The sequence below is a fragment of the Hordeum vulgare genome, chromosome 4H, assembly GCF_904849725.1.
Source record: "Hordeum vulgare subsp. vulgare chromosome 4H, MorexV3_pseudomolecules_assembly, whole genome shotgun sequence".
Lineage (NCBI taxonomy): Eukaryota > Viridiplantae > Streptophyta > Magnoliopsida > Poales > Poaceae > Hordeum > Hordeum vulgare.
Genome location: NC_058521.1, coordinates 359578159 through 359589388, shown reverse-complemented (window position 1 = coordinate 359589388; position 11230 = coordinate 359578159).

The following is an 11230-nucleotide window of genomic DNA, read 5'->3' as shown; positions in this document are numbered from 1 at the left end:
GATTGGGCGGGCCTGTGCAGAATCATTGGTGCTTTGCAACTGAGAGGATGCAGAAGAAGCTTCAAGCAAAATATAAAAAGAAACATAGAATTGAAGCATCGATGGCCGAGGCATTCATTACTGAGGAGGGGGCAAACTTCATGACAGCACACTACAAAGTCATAAATCGTCATTTGCATATTCCGAAGCCTCACTACAATGATGGCGATCCTAAAAAGCTGGATCCAACCTTTGTGAATTCAAAGGGAAGCTCGCACTAGCCGGTGCTTCGAACCCAATAACATTGGATGTCGAAGAATGGCGAACCGTTTCGTTGTATATCTTCAACAACCTAATAGAAGTGCGGCGTACATCGATTCAGTTATAGATACATTTTTCTGCAACTTGTAATTCCTTCGAACTATTCTTATTCTTGGATATTTGATACAGTCGATACGTCGCCAAATTCTCGGATGGAGCAGTGATCCAAAATGATTCTGTCGAAGAGTATGAGCTTCTCGTAAAGCATGGAGGCGACTATCCCAGTTTCATTTGTTGGTTCAAACAAACGGTAATTATCAATAATGGACCATTTGATTTCTTTGTCTAATTTCCGGCTAATGCAACAATCATTTTGTATTAAACTAGTAGGATAATTCAGAGTCTACGGACGCCGAATTGAGACAAGCTGCTAGTGGTTTTGAATATAAGGTCCGTTCATTTGAGAAATACAACATCACCGACTAGCGCTTTCGTACATTTGGCAAAGAGCTATCTATGCCCGACCATAATTCTACAAATTGTGGTATCTCTACTATCGGCGAAGGAGGTACCGAGTATTATGGAAGAGTTGAAGCAATTTATGTACTTCAATTCTATGGCGAAAACCCACTGAACATCATAGTCTTCAAATGTTATTGGTTCCAGCCAAATAAGACTAGAAGGACTCATGAACATATAGGGCTAGTCGAAATCAAACAAATCACCCATTTAGATGTTCACGATGTCTATATTATAGCTCAACAGGAGGCCGAAGTTTTCTATGTACCGTGGGCCTGCCAAACTCATGGTAAACTGAATGGTTGGGATGTTATTTATGAAGGGCCACCACATGCCAGAACACCTACCCCCAATGAATAGGATTAGGAACCTCACATTAACCCAGATACATATGAAGGAGAATTCTTCCAAGAAACATTTCAAGAACCGCTCTACTTCACCCCAGAACATGGAAGTAGACAGCGACAATGAATCCAACAGTGAATCTGACCCCACCCCTGAGTCGGAACCAACAGAGCCAGAACTAGAAGAGGTTACTGCTGCGAATGACGTGTCAATGCTTGACCGATTACAGAACGGCCTTCCACATGTTGATGCCGCTGAACCCGATGAGCACGTCATTCATGACGACACGCGTGATAGCGATGATGATGATGCATTTATAGATCCCGGAGCATATATCGATGATCCAGACTATTATTAGTTTGTATGCATCCCAACTTTAATTATACATGTACATATTATTATTCATGTCAGGTATTCAATTTTTTTATGTTGTACTTATTTCTTTTACTTTTTGTCATGGCAGGTGTTGAAAGATGGCGGGCGTGGGTCCAGATCGCTCGTCCGGTACATCTTCTTCGCGGCCCGTGGGAGGGGTCCTTCCATTCCATCCCTATCTCTCCGTATAATGTTGGCATACAGTCTGGGGACACCCACGGGTACTACTTTGTCGTTGTCGTTGCCCAATGGAAGAGGAGGTCGGGTAGGGAAGAAGGCGAAGGGTACAGGGCGTAGCCATGGGAGTGTTAGGCGGACTGCTACACCGTCCTCATCGCCACCCCCAGCTCATTCACGTGAGCATAGGACTACTAGGGTGGACCCTTTAGAGGTGGAGGCTACGAGGACTCCGGACCAGGAGCCTCAGGTCGATGGGCCTTCTGCCCATGAGACTTTGGTTCCAGAGGCTTTTTCCCACCTTTCTCCTGTACTAGGGGCTACGTCCTAGGAGACTCCCGCCCTAGAGGCTTTGTATAGACTGGGTACCTTGCCGTATTGGAGTGAGGGGCCGGGAGGCCATGCTGATGGTGGCAGGGATGAGTGTACTAATATGGAGGGTGAGGTGGTTGAGGGGGTCATCATGTACCGGCGTGGTAGTACACATCTCCCGGCCGTGCTGGCAACCCGCAAGAAGAGGCCGGTGATTAGGCCTAAAGGGGATAAGTAAGTGCATTTACTCCTTTTGTACCTTTTGCCTTCAAGTTTCTTCAAATATCTAATTCATTGACCTTGTCATACTGCAGGGGTTTGGATCACCCCCTTGGAGTGTGCAAGCTAAACACCATCCTTGCTGTGCTTTGCCAGCCAAATTTCCCAGGGTTTGTCACGTTGCATGGTGAAGGTGACGTTCCTACACTAGTATTTAGCTAGGAGCACTACAAGGCTGCCCAGGCTCCACCGGAGGAGATGATCAATGGTGTCTTCTTCCACACGAGGGCCGACATGGTGATCAACAACTTTTGGGTAATTTCTCCTTTTACACAATCTAAAATTAACAATATAGCTAGTTATTTTACTAATCAGTGTTGTCTTGTTTGATTGCAGACCTTCTACACGTGTGAGGAGGGATATGAGGAGGTGGCGGCCAAGGTTATCGAGGCCGAGTGCAAGAGGCTATTACAGAACTTATGCCACGAGGCTCAGCCGCCGGCTGTTCGAGATTACGATGCATCACGTAGTATTAAGAAGGACAAGTCGGGGTTCCGCAGAAAGTTTCTAAAGAAGGAGCAGTTCATGAAGGTAATTACATATTCTTAAGGCCTTGTACTTATTTTTCTTGATTTGATTCGTAGGTGTAGCGCTCAAGTTTCTCTTTACTAACTTATAGGTGCCCCTGAGATGGTGTGTAGATAAGATGGATTGTTGGGAGGCATTGGTGGATGAGTGGTGCACAGGCTAATGGCAAGCCATCCAGGACAATGCGAAGGACTGGTGTGCCCAAATGGTTGGTGTGCCACACCATCAAGGCAGCGCCAACTTATTTTAGTTTGGAGGGAATTGGGTATGTGGTTTTGCTTCATGATTCATGCAATTAATTCTCCATGCTAGCTTGAGCCCTTTACTAATACTTTTCTCTCTCTTTTAGGCACATCACAATGACACGGAGGTGATAGAGCTGTACAACCTCTCTGGCATGGCCCATACTGCCTCCTAGAAGAAGGCCAAGGCATTCTCTGAATCTGACCTCGATCATCCAGAGAAGTTCACCAACATCTCCTCCCACAACAAGCTCGTGAGATACAAGTAGGATGGGAAGGAGAGGGAAGGGGAGGACTTTAACCCAAGCCAGGAACCATTCGATCCAGAGCTGGTGATGATATCTGGTGGCGGGAGTCCCCATGGCTCGATAGCCATTGGATATGGGCTGATACATTGTCCTCTCACTCTCCCCAAGATCAAGGCGCGCCAAACGAGCTCCTGTCTTGAGATAAGGCCTCGTCCACGGCCAGTCGATCTCACCATCGAGGTTAGTTATACAGACTCGAAAAACTTTCATCCATTACATTGTGTATGTGCCCATCGAAAACTTCAAATTAAATTTGAGTCAAGTTTGACAAAAATAATCCGTTTTTATTAAAAACCTGGCTTAACCATTTTCAGAAATTTTGGAAATTTGCAGATAGTCTCTGCACTCAATGAGAGGCCATCTCATAAATTTTTAGCTCTAGATAGTTTTTCCACGTGCCATTTTAGTTTTATCAAGCACCTGCTGTGGAGTAGCCATCAGACTATGAATCAAAGTTCAGTCAAAGCTTCAGACTTGCAGTGCTTCCTCGTTTCAGACTTGTAGGGCAACATCAATCTCAATAGTGTCGAAGGGGGCAGCTCGCCACTGTGCTCCGAGCCTATCCACCCGCTGTAGGGTCCCTTGGGGTTTGGTGGCGTCGGTGGTGAGCTGGCCTGAGCCAGCCAGCTCCCACAGCAGCACCAGTAGTGGCTACTGTGGCCACCAGTTACCCCCGGCTGCAGCCCCTCGCCGTTTGGCACAACCCTTTTCCCCACAGAGCTCCACATGCCCATCAGCTCCAGTGCACGTCGTGTTTGTTGTCTCCACATCCCGGGCGGAAGAGACCATGATTCTAGCTGCCGCCGTGCCCAGGGAGGACCGCACCATCGAGGCGTGTTTTGCGCCGAATGTTGCTCGAACTTTGACCAAAAATAGAGCCCCTCCTTTGCTGCCGAACCCCTCAACCAGTCCACCTCCTTCCCTCCTCACTCTGAAGCCTTGCCCAAGCCAGAGAAGGGCCTCGGGGAGGCCTTCTTCTCCTTCTCCGGCCAATTCAATCTGCCCCTGGTCTCGATGGAATTCGAGCAAGGTGAGCGGAGATGAGATCCGCACAACCTTTTAATAGCCTCCTAGTGAGCCTCTCCTCCTAAGCCACCCTTCAAATTGGTCACACGCCAGCTCCTCGGTGAGATCAGGTGGTGCTTGACACCGTTGTTCGCCGGAGCAAGGTCGCAGTCGACTAGAGCTTCTCCATCGACCCAATCCACCTTCCATCGATGCGGAGAGAATCGATGAGTGTGTAGATGCCCTCGATTTGCCCTGCCCCATCGTGTATCGCCGCCGGCGACCACCGCACGCCTCTAGCGCTAGTGAGATTCGAACCTGATAGTGTGGGACCCCCTCGTCACAGTTCTGTCTTTTTGGAAGCGTTTCCCAAAGGCGCTTTCTCCAGAAGCCATCTTCGCTACAGGTTAGCGCATTTCCCTTCGGGCGCTTTGAGTTTTCTCAGGTTAGCCCCTCGCTAAATTCTGTTTTTTTTATAGAATAGTCCCTGGTATTGTTTTGCTTTTAACTTCTAATCTGTAAAAGCTTTTGAAATGATTCTTTTTGCCAAAAAATTCTCTGAGTGTATAGTTTATTTTCAGATTTATTTAAAAATAGTTTGGAGACATTAGATAGGCCTTATCTCTTATGATGGTATATATTGTGTGACGTAGATTCTGACGAGGGAAACGCCGACGTTAACTTCACCAGGCTCGACCCCGACTACGTGGAACCAGGCAAGCATGTTTGAAAGTTTGATGTGTTTTTGGTAACTAACAAATTTAATATTCATCCATTGCATTAATTAAGCATATCGCATCTTACTCAAACAAAGTTAATATATGACTATGTCAAGTTATGGTTGTGAGAGGTCGTGAATAACCTAGTCAGGCGGAACATGATAAGTTGTGGCATGGTCATGACGAGTGCGTGACAGTGATGGAAAGGAAGTTGGATAACTCTAGTATCGACCTAGATCGAGTTTTGTCAGTGTTTTACCTTTAATATCGTGCTGCCACAGTTTCCTAGAAGTGGATTCAGTATATCACTTACACACCAAGTAGAGGGGCCGGGATGAAGGTATCCATGGCCCTGGACTAAATCCAGTCATCCAGTCAGGGGGCTTGGGTGTTTCTTGTCTGCGACCTAGAGGGAGAGCACTCCCTTGTAGCGCGTGGTATAAATTTGATCCCATGCTAGTCGAGGTAGGAGCCTCCCTGTCTTATGGTTTTTCCCGGGCAGCGTAGTCCGGGTGAAGCCGGTCTTCGCGGGGTTATAAATGGGTGTGTGGTGATTCTGAGCATCTACTTCTAAAATATCATCGCGACTAGTCATATTGACTATCAGAACCCGTGAGCTATGGGTAATGACTACACCCTCTGTAGAGTCCAAACTATCCGAGTAGTCGTGTCCACGGTCAAGGACGGATGTTTGACAGGTCAAGTGTTGGTCTTAAAGTCGGTCCCTAGAGCACAAGTGTGGTTTATTGATAATGGTTGTGGACATCTAACGGTATTGTGGAAAACTTACTTGTTGATAACATGGTTCTAAGATTATCCTGAAGGTTGGTTGTACCACCCGGACAATCCTTAATTTATTTTATGCCCTTTCTCTGGTGTCGCTAAGACGCCCGACTACGGGTTGTTATTTATTTTATGATCATTCTATGGTGTCGCTAAGTCGCCCGACTGCGGCTTGTTATTTATTTTATGGCCTTTCTATGGTGTCGCTAAGACGCCCGAGTGCGGCTTGTTATTTATTGTATGCCCTTTCCATGGTGTCACTAAGACGCCCGAGTGCGGCTTGTTATTTATTTTTTGCCCTTTCTGTGGTGTTGCTAAGACGCCCGAGTGCGGCTTGTTATTTATTTTATGCCCTTTCTGTGGTGTCCCTAAGACGCCCGACTACGGCTTGTTATTTATTTTATGCCCTTTCTGTGGTGTTGCTAACACGCCCGACTGCGGCTTGTTATTTTATCTTATGCCCTTTCTGTTGTGTCGCTAAGACGCCCGACTGCAGCTTCTTATTTATTTTGATGCCCTGTAAGAGGTGTCTCTTAGACGCCCGAGGGTGGTAATTTACTTATTTGTTAACCTTTCGAGGCATCGCTCCAGACACCCGATCGGTGCATTTTATTTTCTATTTGGGTATTTCGGGAGGACTACCGCCCGACTTATCCACTAACTTAACTGCTATTAACATCTCTATCATGATAAATTATGATGTGAACCATGCATATTAAAATTTTGCTACATGCATCTCATCTTATGTGCAAACTGATTGCGAGTACTTCTCGAAGTACTCACTGGCTTGTTCATGTGTCCAGATATGGATGTTGGAGACCTCATGGATGAAGAGTTCAATAGCGACTCCGGTGTCTAGAGGAGTCCCAGTCAGTCTTGCGATCTTGCAGTCCGTCGCTGTATTATTCCACCGCTTCTGCCACTATGAATAAATCGTCAAGCCTCACTCTCACGCTTGGCGTGTAGTAGTACTTGTCATGTCACTTCACTATGATGTGACGTGCCCTATTTATTACGAGCAGTAGAGTTATCCCATGACCACTGTAACATATCCGTTCGCGTGAGACTTGGATAGGTTGTAATAATTTGTAGAGCCACCTCCACTCTACTATGTTTAATTTAAGTATTACTGGTTTTCTGTATCAAGATGAGTCTATCAGTGGGAAATATTTTTTCTATGCTAGTGACGTTCATGGCTGATTCGAATAAATCATTTTATTTCTATACTGGTCCTGACAGTGGTCCTCCTATTGGTTAGGTAACCTTGGTTCTAAGTGAGGTAAATAGTTATCTATGATGTGATGCATCATCCCCTCAACTCTGCAGAAAAACCCAACGCAGATCACAAGTACCAGGAAGGATTTCTGACATCGTTGTCGGGGGTATCACCAATTTCCTATCAAGTACCTTCTCACAAATTATCATTCACTTGTCCTACTTTTTATTTGATGTTATATTTTGCTTGCTATAAGAATCAAAAATAAAAATAAAATATTTAACTTTGCTAGTTTGCTTGTTTCTCCTACTGAAGTTGCTATCATGTGTGAGTTTGAAATCAATCCTACTTCCGCCACCAGTGCAAAAGCTTTAGATTATCCAACTTCACCTTTCAATGAAAATGCTAAAGAAATTTTGATGAAGTTTCCAAGGAAAAACTTGATAATCTTGTAGATAATGATACTTCTAAAAGAGAACCTATTATGCAAACAAAGAAATTCCACATAAGTAGTGGTAATATTATTGGGCAAAGTGTGATTCAAGACTTTTCATTTGTGCTGGATCAGTACCCTTGATAGGAGGATCTATTCTTGCTAGATTTACTAGTTATGCATGTTGGAGAACGTTGAATGGGAAACAAAAAATTCCTATGAACACCCAATATCTATCTATGGAGATGTATAGTAACGAGAGGGGGGAGTCGTGTCTACGTACAACCATAGACCGTTAAGATGAAGAGTTTATAATGCACTTGATGTTATTGTACTCTTCACGATCCAATTGCGATCCAATCCAATCTAGCGCCGAATGGATGGCACCTCCGCATTCAACACACATGCGGCTCGATGATATCTCCGCCTCCTTGATCCTGCGAGTGAGGGCAGATTAGTAGGTGGGATCTTGACCATCACGGCGGCGTGGTGGAGATGGCGATGGAGCAATCCCAATAGGGCTTCGCCAAACGCTATAGTATATGCGACTTGAGGAGAAAACGGAGTCACATGATAGGGAGGGCTCACACCGGGGAGTAGGGAATGGTGTGTCCAGCCCTCCGCTCCTCCCCACTATATATAGGAGGCAAAGAGGAGAGGGTAGGCACAATCTTCACCTCTCCTCCAAGGGAGGGACAGACTGCCAAGGGAGGAGTTGTCCTTGCACAAAGAAGGGAGGAGTCTCCCTCCTCCAAAGCGCCTATGGGATGCCTTGTCCCTTTGGGGCTCTTCCCCCAAACCACATGTGCCTCTAGGGGCTAGTGCACCTGGCCCATGTTGGCTAGGGTGCACCCCCTATGTCCCATGTGGTCCCCCATGGAACATGGATCCTCATAAACCTTTTGGGCACCCCAGTACACTACCGGTAATGCCTAGAGATACCTCTTTGTCAAATAAAATGAAAAATGCCAGTCTTTATCCATGCCAATCCAATAGACACATTGAGAGATATGTATAGAGTACCTTTATGATCGCCCAGTTACAAAGTGACGTTTGATACACACACGGCATTCCTCCCCTGCCAGGGAGTTGCATGATCCATGGTCTGAGGAACATATATTCGATATGAAGAAAGCATTAGCAATAAACTAAGTGATACGATCAAATGCTCTACTTACGATTTGGTCTTGTCCATCACATGAATCTCCTAATGATATGATCTGTTATCAAATGACAACTCATGTCTATGGTTAGGAAACCTTAACCATCTTTGATCAATGAGCTAGTCTAGTAGATGCTCACTAGGGAGACAGTGTTGTTTATCTATCCACATATGTATCTAAGTTTCCAATCAATACAATTCTAGCAAGGATAATAAATGTTTATCATGAATAGTGAAATATGATAATAAACAATTTAGTATTTCCTCTAGGGCATATTTCAAACAGTCTTCCACTTGCACTAGAGTTAAAAATCTACTTCACAACACCATGTGATTCACACCCAATGAGTTATGGGGTTTGATCATGTTTTGCTTGTGAGAAAGGTTTTTATCACATGTATGCAACATTCAGATCCATGTGTACTCTGCAAATCTCTATGTTATACTATAGATGTTGCTACTATAGCCCACTTGTACCTATTCCAAATGACTACTCCATTATATGTATCCGGTTTGTGACTCGGAGTCATCCAAATCGGTGTAAAGTTTGCATCGATGTAACCCTTTACCACAAACTCTTTATCACCTACCTAACCGAGAAACATTTCATTGGACCTCTTTAGGTACCCAAAGGATAATTTTGACTTATGTCTAGTGATCCACTCTTGGATCACTCTTGTACCCCCTTTGCGAGCCTCATAGCAAGATACATATCAGGTGTAATATGCAACATGGCATACATTATAGATCCTATTGCTGAGGTCGAGCTTTGAGTCTTACTTTGTGATCTCATTCATTGAAGAAATCATTCTTTCACTAATCCATTTTGAACTCCTTCAAAATCGTGTCAGGGTGTGTGCTTTGTGAAAGTCTTGTCAAGTGTCTTGATCTATCTTTATAGATTTTGATGCTCAATATGTAAGCATATTTATCTAGGTCTTCCTTTGAGAAACTCCTTTCAAATAACCCTTTACGCTTTCCAGAAATTCTACATAATTTCTAATCAACAATATGTCATCCACATATACTTATAAAAAAATCTATAGTGCTCACACTCACTTTCTTGTAAAATATATGTTTCCTCATAAACTTTGTATAAACCCAAAAGCTTTGATCACCTCATCAAAGCGCAAATTCCAACTCTAAAACCCTAGGTGAGCCTCTAGTTGGCTAGCTTGTTGATCAATAGGTGGTCATGGTTTCCTAATCATGGACATTGGATGCCATTGATAAAGGGATCACATCATTAGGAGAATGATGTGATGGACAAGACCCAATCCTAAACATAGCGCAAGATCATGTAGTTCGTCTACTAGAGCTTTTACAATGTCAAGTATCATTTCCTTAGACCATGCGATTGTACAACTCCCGGATACCCTAGGATTTGTTTGGGTGTATCGAACGTCATAACGTAAGTGGGTGACTATAAAGGTGCACTACAGGTATCTCCGAAAGTGTATGTTGGGTAGGTACGAATAGAGACTGGGCTTTGTCACTCCATGTGACACAGAGGTATCTTTGGGCCCACTGGGTAATACATCATTATAATGAGATCAATGTGATTAAGGAGTTAGTCATGGGATCATGTGTTACGAAACGAGTAAAGACACCTGCCGGTAATGAGATTGAACAAGGTATAGGGATACCGACGATCGAATCTCGGGCAAGTAACATACCGACGGACAAAGGGAATTGTATATGGGATTAATTGAATCCACGACATCGTGCTTCATCCGATGAGATCATCGTGGAACATGTGGGAGCCAATATGGGTATCCAGATCCCGCTATTGGTTATTGGATGGAGAGGAGTCTAGGTCATGTCTGCATGGTTCCTGAACCCGTAGGGTCTACACACTTAAGGTTCGGCGACGCTAGATTTGTAATGGGAATTGTATGTGGTTACCGAAGGTTGTTCAGAGTCCCGAAAGATATCTCGGATGTCACGAGGAGTTCCGGAATGGTCCGCACGTAAATATTTATATATGGGAAGTCCTATTTTGGCCACCGGAAAATGTTCGGGATTTTTCGGTATTGTACCAGGAAGGTTCTAGAAGGTTCCGGAGTGGGGCCCACATGCATGGGGGGACCAACATGAACGTCGGTACTTGGGGCAAGACCCCACACCCTTGGTCAAGGTGCACCAAGATCCACCCTTAGAAGGAATAAGATCGTGTCCCGAAGGGATAAGATCAAGATCAATAAAAAAGGGGGATAACAATCGGTGAGGAAGGGAAAGGATGGGATTTCTTTCCTCCCACCTTTGCCAACACCCCAATGGACTTGGAGGGCAAGAAACCTGCCCCCTCCACCCCTATATATAGTGGGGAGGGGCATGGGAGCTTATCACTAGCCTGTGGCGCAACCCTCGCCCTCCTACACCTCCTCCTCCTCCGTAGTGCTTAGCGAAGCTCTGCCAGAGAACAATGAGCTTCACCATCACCACGTCGTCGTGCTATCGGAGCTCTCCCTCAACTTCTCCTTCCCCTTGTTGCATCAAGAAGTAGGAGACGTCCCCGGGCTGTACGTGTGTTGAACGCGGAGGCGCAATCCGTTCGGCGCTTGGATCGGATCTTCCACGATTTGAA